The following is a 13,830-nucleotide window of genomic DNA, read 5'->3' as shown; positions in this document are numbered from 1 at the left end:
CCTTCCTTCCTTCCTTCCTTCCTTTCTTTCTTTCTTTCTCTCTCTCTTTTTCTTTCTTTCTTTCTTTCTTCCTTCTTCTTTCTTTTCTTCCTTTTTTTTTCAACAGGGTCAACTGGTATGAAACAAAACAGAAGAAGCAATTATGACACTATACCATAAATCTGAGACATAATCTAGTAAAGTCTCTTTGCTTTTAAAACCAAAGAAGCAGACGCCGAGAGAATCACTTTCCCCAGATTATAAAGCTTTTACAGTACTTAGTCAGAACCTGGAGTCAGATCTTCTCTGACCCTCCAAACCTAGCTCCCCGCGGATGCACCTTCCTGCCCCTCAGCCGGCATCTCCTCGGAGGGGAGGAAGACGGTCATTTCTGAGTCTTGGGCTCTGGCCATCCAAGAGTCTTGTCACGGAGAGAAAGAAATGAAAGATGATGTGGTTAAGCACAAGCAACATGGTGTTTGGACTCAGGGACCTGATTTTAAGTCCTTCATCTGTACTCTCTGATTGTGATCTCAACGTCAGTTCCTCATCTGTTAAGTGTGGATAGTGGAGGCTGCTTCCATTGGGCATCGCATTTAAAGAGATTATATGCGAAAGACGCAGATAAAGAGAAAACTGGCAAAAAAAAGTTCCCGTTCTCTTTTTCTCATCCTCTTTGAGATACTATTATTGTTATTCGAATCATTCTTACTGTCATTTTCAATGGCAAGAAAATAGCCTCTCCTTTCATCTAGTTCCTCATCCCGCATATCTGATTTGATTCCCTTTATTGGGTTCTGGGAGGATGAAGACAGTCTCTATATGGGCATTACCTTTCTTAAAGCAACATTCATCCTCCTGAACAACCTGAATGAAGGCGGGAAGCAGGAGGCGAGAGGCTCTGCATCTATCCCTATTTATCAATTACTAGAAATAACATAAGGATTCCACACTCTCTCCACCTGCTGCTGGTTATGGACTGTAATATTCTATTCTATTGCCTTGGATTACTTGTGATAAGGAGGGAGTGTTTGTTAAATATTATCCAGCCAGTAATACCATTATTTGAATAGGACACCTGTTATCCAAAGGTTTCACTGTACCCTTCAAAGGCCTCATTATCTAAAAGACACATTCCAGGGCCATCAGTAACTAAATCTCCTCCACAGCCTCCTTCTCCGAAAGAGGCAAGGCTCTGGTTGTCTTTCTCTGGTCATTATCTCACACTCGGAGCATACTTTTGCACAGTCTGAAAGATTTTATTTTTTTGTTGTTGAGATCCGGGAGACAATGAGGTCTCAAGTATTGGGCTGGGGTCAGGAGATCCATGTTTCCATGGTGATGATCATGGTGGTTATTATGATAACATTCTTGTTCACCTACAACATGGCTTGCAATTCTTACATCTTCACAGGTCAGTCCTAATCAAAATACTGGTTAGTATGTTTTTGACATAGGTAATGAAAGAACCAACTAGGAATGGCATAAATAAAGGAAAATATCACTATCTCACCTAAAACATTTCTGGTAGTAGGATGCTTTCAGGATTGGCCCTGCAAGCTCGGGATTCTGCCATCTGGAGCCTGTCAGCTTTTGCTTTCAGATTTTTCTCTTAATGAGCACAAGGTGGCTGTTAGAGTTCCTGGCATCACATCCTCACATAATAATGTGCACAATTAGAAAAGGAGAATAATTGTCACTCTGAGCCCTTTCTTCAGAATGAGGAAAATTTCACACACACAAAGAAAATAGAATGAGGAAAATTCCCAGAAACTCCCCAGAGGACTTCTCTCCATGTCATACTGATCTATACCCATTATTGAGTCATTTACAGGCAAGGGGCCCGTGGTGGGGGTTGGGGGGTGTTCGTTTGCCACCACTGGCTTAAAGTAGTCCAGCGCGCGCACACGCACACACACACCATTCCCTGGCTAGAGCTGAGGAGGGACCCAGACTCCCTTAAAGCAAAAGAGTGCCAATTAACCTACCATGATTAGGGTCCCATTAGCAAGGAAAAGAGAAAGACTGTCAGGTAAGTAGCCATTACTAGCCGTATTTTAAAAATGAAGAAACAGAGGTTCAGAGTAGTTAGTAACTGCATTAGTCAGAGTAGTTTAACCACTGTGACAAAGGACTTTAAAATATCTGTGGCCTAATATAATATTTTATTTCTCACTCATGTCATGGTCTGGTGACAGTGTGGGGAGGGGAGAGGACAATGCCCCAGGTAGGTATTCAAGGACCAAAACAACTTCTGCCAGTGAACCTACCCCCCTCTATGTCCTTGGAGTTCTCCCATTCAGCTGGGGACAGAGAAAAAGCAGGAGGATTGTCTAAGGAAAATTCTCATGGGCCAGGCCTGAGTGGTGCTTATGACTCAGCTCCCATCCTTTGGCTACATCTCTGTCACCAGGCCACATCTAACTATAAGGGAGGCTGGGAGGCCAATGGTGTGCCAAGGAAGGGAAGGGAGCTCTCTCCCACGGTCACAGAGTAGGTGGCCCAGCTGACATGCCATGCCAACTAGGTCTGAATGCATGGGGGAGCTGCGGTGCCTCTCATCCTGATGATGCTTCTACCTGTGTGACACTCCTAAGCTACCAGCTCATTCAGCTTTCCAATCAGTGTTCCCTGCTCTAGCCCCTGATAGTCCAATCCCTGCCCCTTCTCACGGTTCCCAAACTCCCTTGCCCCAGATCTTGTCTTGAGTCTCAAGTTCTTTGACCTTCCAGTGACATCAGATCTGTTGGCTCCCTGTTGTAGAAATATTTTTCCTCAGTTCTCAGACATTTGTTCTTCCCTGCATTCTTTTCTACTCTTCTTTTTGTTGGCCCATTTGCTCTCAGCACAGGCTCTTTTTCTCCTCTCGAATCCCAGGCCCCATGCCCCTTCTCTCCCCATGGAAAAGACGATTTACAGCAACGGCTCCATTCTGACTTCCGTGTTACCTTCCGCAAAATGTGTCCTGTCGCTCTGAGTCTCACCTGATCAGATGAGTAAGTCAGATGTTAATGTTGTCACTATGACTATTCTTACTTATATTCATACTCCTATTATTATTACCCCTACAAATTTCTTAGTATTTGCCAGGCAGTATTGTAAGCACTTTGTTTTAATTATCTTTAAGTTTCTCAAGAACCTAGGAGTGGTTTCGTCCCCTTTTTTTCAGATGAGGGTGAAGAGAAAAATAAAAGGCTACTAAATGACAGAACAGGAATTCAAAACTAGACAGTCTGACTCTGCAGCCAAAACTGTTGTTGGCACCTGCCTCTGCAAGCTACGTCCTATCCATTCTCTCTGAGCATCCCTGAGACTGGTACAGAGCTAAGCACACAGTAGCTGTCAACATATGCTAAATTTAAATCCACACATCTAGAAGATCCTCTTCTGCCAAAATCCTACTATCTCCCCAGTTCTTTCTATATTATATCATTCTTTCCTTATGTATACTCAGATTTTGCCACCCTTGTTGACATATCCTTTTTCTTAGACCCCCCCCCAAACAATGACACCAGGCAATATTTATCAGGCATTTATTACGTTCCAGGCAATGCTTTTGGCACTCTATCCCCATAAGGCAGATCTCATTATTATCTTCATTTATAGATTGGAAATTTAAGTTTAAAGGTTAAGTGGAGGAGAGAGGGTAATAACCTGGATGTTTAACTCTACTGTCCACAGTCTTACCCATTCAGCTGTATTGCCTATGGCAACCCACTAACTCTCCTACATTCCTTCCAGAGTCGCATAAGGCTGCATTTGTCCTTCCTCATTCCTGTTGACAATCTCTGGGACAGATTCTCAAGTGTCTGATCATGGAAACAGCCTCCTTCCTAGGCTATAACTGATCCACGCCTTTTAAATTAATTTTGTTAGCCACTATTAGCTAAATATTTTATATTTTAATTAGCTCCATTATCTGACCTCACCGTGTCTATCAATACCATCTACCAAAACCTTTACTCTCTCTATTAATCAAAGCAAAAGTCACACACAAGTTGGATTCATCATTCTCCCCATGATTTAAACTTTGTTAGGAGAATCAGGTGGCACTTCTAAAGCATCGTGCACATCAAGCTCCAATAAAGGTGTTCCAGATCCATGGAGCACCATCTGCCAGGATTATGCTCATCGCTTCAACAATTGCTTTCCACTTTGCTGACTCATGAGAGGCACCCAAACAATCTTCATGGTAAGTAACATGGTAAGTAGGCAAACAAAAACAAAAACTAAAACACACACACACACACACACACACACACAAGATTTGGATTTACTCATTTATCTAACTACTACCACTCAAAAATTTGAGTACTTACTAGGTGCTAGGTTCTATCACATTACCCACGTGGAGGAATGCCGTGAGAATTAAACAAGGTGCAAGTCATCTTCAGCAGACTTTGTGGCACAAAGTAAGTCATAGGTATTAAGTCCCAATCCCCATTTACTCCAGAATAAAGAAATGTGTGAATGAATTTGCAAGCTCAATTTTCCTATGGCTCTGTTAGGCTGGGTCTCTCCTCTTGGCATTGCACTGGCTATTTCCCAGAATCTGCCTCTTGGCCCACGAGCTCAGTAGGATGCCCAGTCAATGCTGCTCTGTATGGATTTTGCCAGCTGTTGGTTTTGATCCTGCCTACCAACTTTGCGTTATGCTTTTCATTCAACATTGATCCCACAAGTATTTATTAAGCACCTGTTTTGTGCCTGGCACTTAACTGGGCTCTGCGTATACAGTGGTGAGCAAGATAGATATGGCACCTACACTTTATGGAGGAAAGAAGCAGTAAAAATTAAGTGTGAAAAAGGATAAGCTTGGGGAGTACAGAGTGGTACGGGAGGCCATGCTCAAAGCAAAGCAAAATTTATGTTTAACAAAATATCCATTTGATCCCACTTGTCTGGGTTAATCTCTTTTCCTTGAATCTAGTTAGATCCTACTCATTTCAGGGTGCTGGTGATAGTAGTTACAAGGGGGGAAAAACTCAAACTGATTTAAAAAACACAGGACACTTTTTTGGTTCATATGACTGAAAAGTCCAGAGATAACTAATTTTAGGAGAGACTTTATGCGGTGACTCAAAATAAGACCAAGAATTGCTTTCTCTCCATTTCTCGGCCTCAGCTGCTCAGCATTGGCTCCATCATTGGCCAGATCCTCCTCTTGTGGTCACCAAATGAGTGGCATTGCTGCTGGGGATGCATGCTTCCTAGTTCACAAAAAGCAAGGAGGAATGCATCAAATAAAAGTCCTGACTCTTAATCTAATTGGACCCCCTTAAGTCCTATAACGGTTCTACAGGCAAATAGAATTTCCACCCATCTCTTTCTAATACACAGAATTTTGTATTGAGGCACACCGAGACCCAGGGGTGAGGTCAATTTTCCTGATCTGCCTGAGTGAGGAGTCACATAATAGGCCTGATGTGCTCTCTTCAGATGTATGGTTATTGACAAGTTGCTGCGCAAATCAGACTCCAGCCTAAACTCCTGCCAACACCAAACGAGAGTTGCCATTATCCACATCGTCCCCAACGTGTGCTATTTTTTTTTAAACGTATTTGTATTCACACGAGAAGTTGTGAAATGGAATTTTATTGTTTATGGCCCATTTTTGTCTCTTTTTTCATAAGATACCAGCTTAAGGAATCTGCCTTTTCTATAACTAGGCTGTTTTTCCTCTCCTATATTTATTTTTTATGCCAATTTTTTTCTGAGGGACATGTTTTGCTAATAATTTGTACCAGTCTATGTCTTTTCATTTTGATGTTGGTCCCCTTGTTGGGCAAGTGCTTTGAAATTTAAGGTATCCAGAGTTAACCTTTTCCTTTACAGTTTGGTCTTTATGTGTCTTATTAAAAAAAAAAAGATCTTTTCTAGCCAAAAACTAAACATCATCTATATTTTCTTTTACAAGTTTTAAGTTTTTGTTGTTCACCTTTGGGTCCTTAATTCACCTAGAATTTATTTTTGTGGATGCTATGAGGTAAGACCCTTATTTATTTTGTACTTACTTATTGCAATTTGGATGGTCAGTTTTTTTAGTACTGCTTATTGGCTGGTCCATTCATTCCTGATGATGTTTCATGTAGTCTCCATACATAACTAAGTTTAATCCTGGCCTCTGTGTCCTATCCATTGACATTATTTTGTGCTTTCTAACTTCCTTCCTTTCTTTTCTTCTTTCCTCCCCGCTTCCCTGCCTTTTTTCAGATTGACATAATCCTCTTCATGCTCCACTGATTTAAAAATTCTTATTTCTATGCTATTCTTTAGAGATTATCCTTAATATCATCCCACTCAACACTGATTTAGCAAGGTCAATGTTTACAATACATTAGCCTATCTCTCCCCAAATACAAGCATTTTAGTGCACTTAAACTCCCATAACCCCTTCTTATCTACCAAGGTATTGATAACTAGTATTTTAATTCCATTCTACCTGCAACACCTCAATTAGTCATCATCTTGTTTTCTATAGTCAAGTCATGTTTAGATGAATCTACATGATTCTCTGTTTGTTATTACTCTTGGCATTTCTCTTATTCATCTCTGTAGCACTTTGCAAATATTATTTCGCTGGTTTCCTGCATCCACTGCACCTGCCAGTCTGTTATATTTTCATACGTATCTGTCTTTTCTCTCTGCTCGCTTTCAAAATTATCTGTGTTCAGTGTTTGTGTTTCTCCATTATGTTTCTAATTGAAGTTTGTGGTTTTTTATTGCTCTTGGAATTCAGTGCACTTCTTTACTCTGAAGACTCATATGCTTCTTTTAGTTGGGATACTTCTAAGGCATGATCTTTTAAAATATCACTTACCCCCTCTATTTTCTCTTTTTTGGATAACCTACTAGATACGTGTTGGGAAAAACTTATGCTACCCTCTGTATCTTTTCATCTTTACTTCCTATTTTCTATATCTTTATTTTTACTGAACCACATGTCATTCCATTTCTTCAGATTTATATTCACTAATTCTTTTTTCTTCTTTATTTAATTTTCTATGAAAATTTTCCTTTAGTAGTTTTCCCTCATGGCTACATCTTGAGAAATTTTGTGTGTATGTGTGTGTGTGTGTGTGTGTGCGCGCGCGTTTTATAAAATGTACCTGTTACTTTTTTCACGGTACACTCTCTTTCATATTGGTTATAATTTCTTTTCACTTCTCTTTAATGTATTCGATTTTTTATTTTATAGCCCCCTCGGATTATTCTATTATATTGAATTCTTGGTGTATCACCCTAGTGGCTGTGTTTGCTGGCCTGCCTCATGGTGTATCTTTCCCAAATGGTTTTTTATTGGTGATTGTGAGCTCATCTTCATCGAGGTTGTTTCTTTCTCTGTTGGACTCACACAGGCCAAGGTGGGAATGTTTTATATTTTTTTCTATAGTGACATCCAGTTGGTTCATGGATCTATAACTAATTTTTATACCAGCAACTCTGCTTGGGAACTGTAAACTCAGAACCCATAACCTCAAGCAGTATAGTCTTAAGTTTTGATTTCTCATGGGAGACATTTTTTATTCACCTAGGGTCCTGTAAATATAAGTGAACCCCTTACAGGATCCTGTGTCTGCAAGATAAAAGTTTCACTCTGTACTGTACTCAGGTTCATGCTTCAATCTTTCTAGTCACACGGGGGGAATTCAAATCTCAGTGACCAACCATAAGAGCCTATTCTGTATCCAGTATTGATTTACAAGTTGCCACAATGTCAGCTCACATGTTTCCTACCATGACCAATTTGAATTTCTTCTTAATTTGGGATATTTAAAGATTTATCTTTCTTTTGAGCTTTTGCCCATATATCTTTACAAAATGCTTATCTTAACCACATTTATATGTATTTGAAGTGAGGCTATACTGCCTAACTTTGTTTTTTTATGTTATTAAAAGTTAAATTTCAAAGTATATCTCCCTTATTTAGCTAGCCAGCTAGCTGTATCACCCAGGAGACTGAGTTCCTTATGGCCTTGGATTTTAGCTTTTTTATTAATTTGGTAATGAACATGAATATTGGAAAGTTTGAACAATCGCCAGTAGGGGTACTAGTGAGTAATAAATATTCTAAGTTCCAGGTTTCTCATTTAAAATGGTGATACCAATACTTACTTCTTACAAGTGTAATGCAGATGAACTAAAATAATTCATAGAGAAAAAAAAAAACCAGCACAATGTGTAACAAAAACAAAACAACAAACAAAACCAGAGGAAAAATAACTTCAATAAATGCTGATTAGTATCAGGAAATTTGCCAAATGAGTATATGAATAAAGGAAAGAAACTTAGCTATCCACATGTTAAGGGCTATCCATCCCAGATTCTGGAAAGCAGAGTTCTCTAATATGGAAGCAATGGGATTTCATTCTGTGACAGAAGGCATGTGGGCCTCCCTGGGATCCAGGCCTTAGAGAATTTCCAAGTAGAGTTGCCTGGCCTTAGGATTCAGACAGCATTTCCTAGCTTCCCTCCACACCTTTATGGAATAAAACTCTACTCCCAGGTATTTTGCCATGCCACTTTTACATGATTACAATGTCTTATTTTTTAATCCTGGAAGAGAAAGAGCCATTTGGGTTAACAGGTCTCAGGATATACAACTAAAGTTGAGGAGTAAACACAGGTTAATACCTTATTAAGACAGAAGATTTGAATGAGGCAGCTCTTCTGAGGTGATCTAAAAAACCACTTCCCATTGCAAATGCGTGGTGCTCAGGCTTCACTCGAAGTATTACTGGCTCATCAAATGTTTCCACTCTGTGGGCCTCACCCAGGTTAAATTCTTCAAGTCTGCTTTAAAGTTGTCTCCTCTTGAGAGGGGGAAATCAGAGCAGCACCTCATGAAGTGTGTCTTATTTGGGAAACGGAAATGAAGCTAGGTGACCAGAGGGTGGGGAGAGCCAGGGCTCAGAACAAGGCTGTGACTTTCTCCTTTGGCTTTCTCCCACGGTGACCCTGGCTGTGAAGACATGAGAAGCAGCTGGAAGGAAGGTGAGGGAACCAGCAACACCTCGCCTTAACAAGAGATTGGGAAAAGACATGATAAATGCCCTCTCATATCTGTACACACAGTTCGTGAGTGGAAGTAGACTCTATTTGGGATGCTCCCCAAACTCAAAGTGTATGCCATTGGTTAATAAGTCCCCCTTGCTGACCACCGGCTTGGTACCAGGCCCTGTGCAAATTTAGTACATGTGAACAGCATATGCTTGGTGTGCATGGCATTTTGTTTTTATTATCTCACTTAATTTTCACCATACTGCAAGGACAGTATTATCTCATGTCCTTAAGGACTGTATTATGTTGCTTCCCAGTTGCTGGAAAGCAGAATTGTGCTTCACATAGAAGGCACTATGACTTAATCAAAAACACAGACATTGTAACTACAGAAACCTGGGTTCATTTCTCAACTTTTCTACTTCCTAGTGCTGTTACCATGATCAATTTCTTTCAAATTCTCTTTGACTAAATCTGTTCACACATAAAATGGGCCAATGATAACAACCTTGTAGGATACTTACAGAATCAAAATGAGATATATTTACATAAACATAATATTAGATGTTAACATTTATTGGGCACTGTTTTGTGCCAGTCATGTGCCAAACAATTTATGAACATCTTATTTAATCCTCACAACATGCCCTCTAAAGTAAAAGAATTGCAATTTCTTTAAAAAAACTAAGGCTCATAAAGATTAGTTTTTGCCCAAGGCCATCCCACTACTGAAAGTCATGATTGGCATCCCAAGTCCATCTGACTTTCCCTACATCCTGTGGTCTTAACACTGTGGACTTCAAAGGATTAGGAAAGCCTAAAGAATAGTGGAAATGTTCACCATTTTTAGAAGTTTTGAAGAATTTTGGTTTTGAAGTAGTTCCTGTATCATAAAAGGAGTTAGAGGAGGTAGTTTCTACAGTTCCTTCCACCTATAAATATTGTTTCTATAAAAAAAGATTTTCCAAACCACTAAGTAAGAAATAAGTATGTATTGGTCTAATCTGGCCCCAGTATGAGCTGTAAACCACGGTTTCCTGCACTATCCATGACAGGCACCGACTTCTCAATCTTTATAAAGAAGATCCCTTGGCCTTGGTCCAATCTCAGATCTTGTTCCTTAGATTTTGCTCTTTGGATTTGCTTGGACCACCTTCTCATTCCATTTACTAACTCACCATTAATCTCTGCCCACACTTTTAACATTACCTTCTGGAAACCTCCACCATGCTCATCACTTGATGCCTAATTTCTCCTCAGCTAGAAGTCCGCACTGGCCCTGGCCACAGCATCTTTCAAAATTCCATCCCTGAGGCACAGTGAACTTGGTCTCATTCACTCATGTTGTTGCTTCTTACCCACCCAGGCAACCTCTTATCCCTCATCTGTGCTTAAGGCACTAGGGTAGGAGGGGCTAATAACCGAAGGTGTAGAGTCATCCCAACCCCCACCACCACTCAAGAAATTCATCCCAGAAAAATTTGCTCACCACAGAATAACTTCCTTTCGGGTCCACCAGCTTCCCTAATAGTGTGTGTACCTAGAAGCTACATTATAAGGTTTATATTACAAGTGTCCCACCTGATTTTCTGTCAGACTTGGTTTGTCTTCTAGAGAAACAAAGGTCTTGAAACATAAGTGAATGATAAGAAGAAGAAAACAGAGTGCCTCCCTTCACACAAGAGAGACTCAATGTGAAGAGATGGAAGGCACACTGGAAATGTTACAGTTGTGGGAAATGAGGACCAATGAGAGGAATGTACTTGTCTGAGTGACTTACCCTTAATTTCCTACTGATTTTGTTTGCCTTGTTCTCTGCCCACCCCCAACACAAACACACTGTCTCTGAAATTATTCCATCTAAAAATTCATTTGGGTAAGTAAACCTCAGGTCTTAAAAATGTGACTATTTCATGGAGGATCAAACTGCACACCAGACCTTTTTCTAATTAGATGGGTTTTCTCATTAGAGCACAGCGCAGTGGAAAGAAAAGAGACTTTTGAGTCTACTTTTGACTTTGGTTTGAAATGACTCTCTCTTATTCATTCACTATGTGACTTTGAGTGACTTATTTAATGTCTTTGGATCTCGTTTTCTTTTTCTAAAGAGGGAGGGTAATCTCTTCCTTATGAGCCTGTTGAGGGTATTAAACAAGTTGCTATAGTTAAAGGTGCCTATCTTCTGGCTAGCACATAGTAGCGTCTTCTATAAATATGAGTGTCTTTCCTTGAAAACAATGAGTTTCAGGAACTCTGAAGAAAAGAGGGTTTAATGAGTGCTGTGGTGAGGTGAACTGAAGTAAACAGGCAAGAGGCCAACAAACCCTCAACGACAGACCTGTATTTGGTCTAACCACACCCAAATTCACAACAGCATACAAGTAATACATACAAAAGGAATAAAACCATAACTTGACCTCTAGGTGATGGAGATATTTCTGTACATCCAAAGTAGCATGCTTTTTTGACTCTATTAACATGGGAAGGTCTCCCTCAGGGGGCACTGAACATACCTGCCACGGCCCCTTCCAGGCCTGTCTTGCTGGGCCCTTTGGGATAAGGAGATCACAGGGCCCATCCCTGAGGCTGAAGGAGAAGCAAGAGGGCTTCTCATCTCGTAGAGCCTGAGAATCCCAGTCATTGCCCCAAGGGAGGTCACTGGCAGCCTTAAGCCAGAGTGATCTGAGTAGGGATGAGCCATGATATCGAGTTCCAGTAAAACCCACAGAATGTTCTGAACTCATGACTAAGCCTGCACTAAATAAACAACCCTCCACATCCACCTCAGAAGGATGGCTATGTGTGGTATGGCCTAGTAATCTCTTTTCTCGAAAAAATGAAAGACCAAGAGGCTGTATTTTGCAGTTTTCGACATTCTTTTAACAATTGCATGTTCCACCCCTATTTCATGCCAGTCATTGTGTCAAGTGAGGATATTGTTAACCGTGTTCACTGAAGCCCGGGGCCTCCTCAGGACCACCATGGGGGCAAGGGTGGAGCTGAGCAGGCTGTGTCTGGCTGCCACTCCCTTGAGTCAACCAGAACAGCTTCCCTTTTATCTATTTTATTAGCCTTCCTCATAATATTTTATTGAAAAGATAAAAATGTTTAAAAAAGTCCTGCTTTTTTTTAAAAGTGTGGAAACAAAATCTAGGCCAATGATATAAAATTAAAGGGACGATGGACCTATTATTCAGAGCTAAAGAGAGAGAAAAGAAAACAGCTGATATTTATCTTTTATTGTGTACCAGACAGTGTTTTCAATTAATCCTCACATAACCCTAGAAGTGAGAACTATTATTAGCTCCATTTTAGAGAAGAGGGACTGAGGCCCAGAGGGTTTGAGTAAACATGCTCAACTCAGCCAACAAATGGTCCGGTAGATATTTAATCCCAGGAACACTGGCATTAGAACGTGTGCTCTTAACCACCACACTACGCTGACTCCTCCCAAAAATCTCCCTTGGTGACTACTTCCCATCTCCATACCTGGACTTGGCCATATTCAACCTCTGCTCAAGGATTGCCCCCTTGGAGAGACCTTCTCTGATCATCCCACCTAAAATAACTTTTGCTCCAGCCAGTCTACTTCTCCTTTTTGCGGCTTTATTTTCTCTTAGCTCTTATCCCAAACTGAGAAATATTGTGCACGTATCTGTTTCTGGTTTTTGCTTTCCAGAATGTCAGCTCTGTGAGATTGGGGGCTTTATAAGCTTTCTGAGGATGGTTCTTCCTGACAACCAGATTAGAAAAAAGGCCCTATGGAAATAAGTACATAGGGGGGTACAAGACTTGAAGAGGGAAAGATCTGGACTGGGAAAAGTAACATGGTATAGGGTGATAAACCAAGAATGTAGGGTCAGGTTCAATTTGAATCACAGCTTTGTTAATAATTAGCTGTGTGACCACAAGCAAGTTTTGGCTTCCTCATTTGTAATAGGGATAATTACTGTAGACTCACAATGCTGTCGAGAGGATCAAATGAAATAGTATGCATTAATAAATGGCTCTTTATTGTTTACTTCATTTTTTTCCCTATGACCAGTCCTGGAAACATAGCTAAGCACATAGTAAGCACTCAAATAAATATATGATGGACAGTGGAATGCCAGGTCATAATTAATAATTAGAGAGGCCATGCTGTGTTATGGAAAAAAATGAGAAAAGAGTGAGGAGACCAGCAATTAAACCCAATACCCCCATATAACTAGTTGTATGCCCTTGGACAAGTCACCTTGCCTCTTGGGTCTACGTTTTCTCCTGGGTGAAATAAGGAGGTTGGACAGGCTGATGTATAAGTTCCTTTCATCTCTGAAATCTACGAAATTGAAAACATCCCACAGTTGATCTGATTTCTGTTGGATTTTCAGTAGGAAACCATCCCACCTTGATTGTTTTTAGGAATCTGAAATGACCTGTTAGGTTTTTAATTTGCTTCCTGGGTTCTAGTCCAAATGAAAATTCTTCATACTACTCACATCACAGAATAACAGCTGGTAGCTTGGCCAAAGGAGACTGATATTCACAATGGGCAATTAATTCACTCTCTTATCTGAGTCTCTGAGGGTCGTTCTGGATTGGTGAGCCTCTTGACTGGGTGGAAGGAATTCCATCACCCCTCACAGTTGCCCTCAATGAATGAGAAAGGAATGAGATGTATTGAGGTTGTCTTGGAGACTTCTGTTCCAAGTCCACCTTGGAGAGTTCCATGGGAAGGGCCATTGTTTACTTTGACATGCTGATTTATTGGAAGAGGCGGCTTGCTGCCAAAGATTTTGCTGGCTTAGAAAGTCATATTGGTGACCTGATGTGAAGGTTCTGTGTCCTTAACCATCATTTCAAGAACCATCA

At 40.5% G+C, this 13,830-nt stretch overlaps 1 long non-coding RNA gene across 1 annotated transcript; it reads right to left on the bottom strand.

Annotated features, from left to right (window-relative positions):
- Position 1: 1 nt before the first annotated feature.
- LOC112823039 (uncharacterized) lies at positions 2-13,603 on the bottom strand. Its single transcript, XR_003207906.2, has 3 exons — positions 13,458-13,603; positions 8,614-8,941; positions 2-112 (listed from the first exon to the last, which is right to left on the bottom strand). It is a non-coding gene; the product is annotated as an uncharacterized lncRNA (long non-coding RNA).
- Positions 13,604-13,830: the final 227 nt, after the last annotated feature.

Source organism: Callorhinus ursinus, unplaced genomic scaffold (genome assembly GCF_003265705.2).
Source record: "Callorhinus ursinus isolate GAN/ISIS: 27379988/994484 unplaced genomic scaffold, GSC_fseal_2.0 scaffold5, whole genome shotgun sequence".
Classification (NCBI taxonomy): domain Eukaryota; kingdom Metazoa; phylum Chordata; class Mammalia; order Carnivora; family Otariidae; genus Callorhinus; species Callorhinus ursinus.
This window is presented reverse-complemented; position numbering and strand designations above follow the sequence as displayed.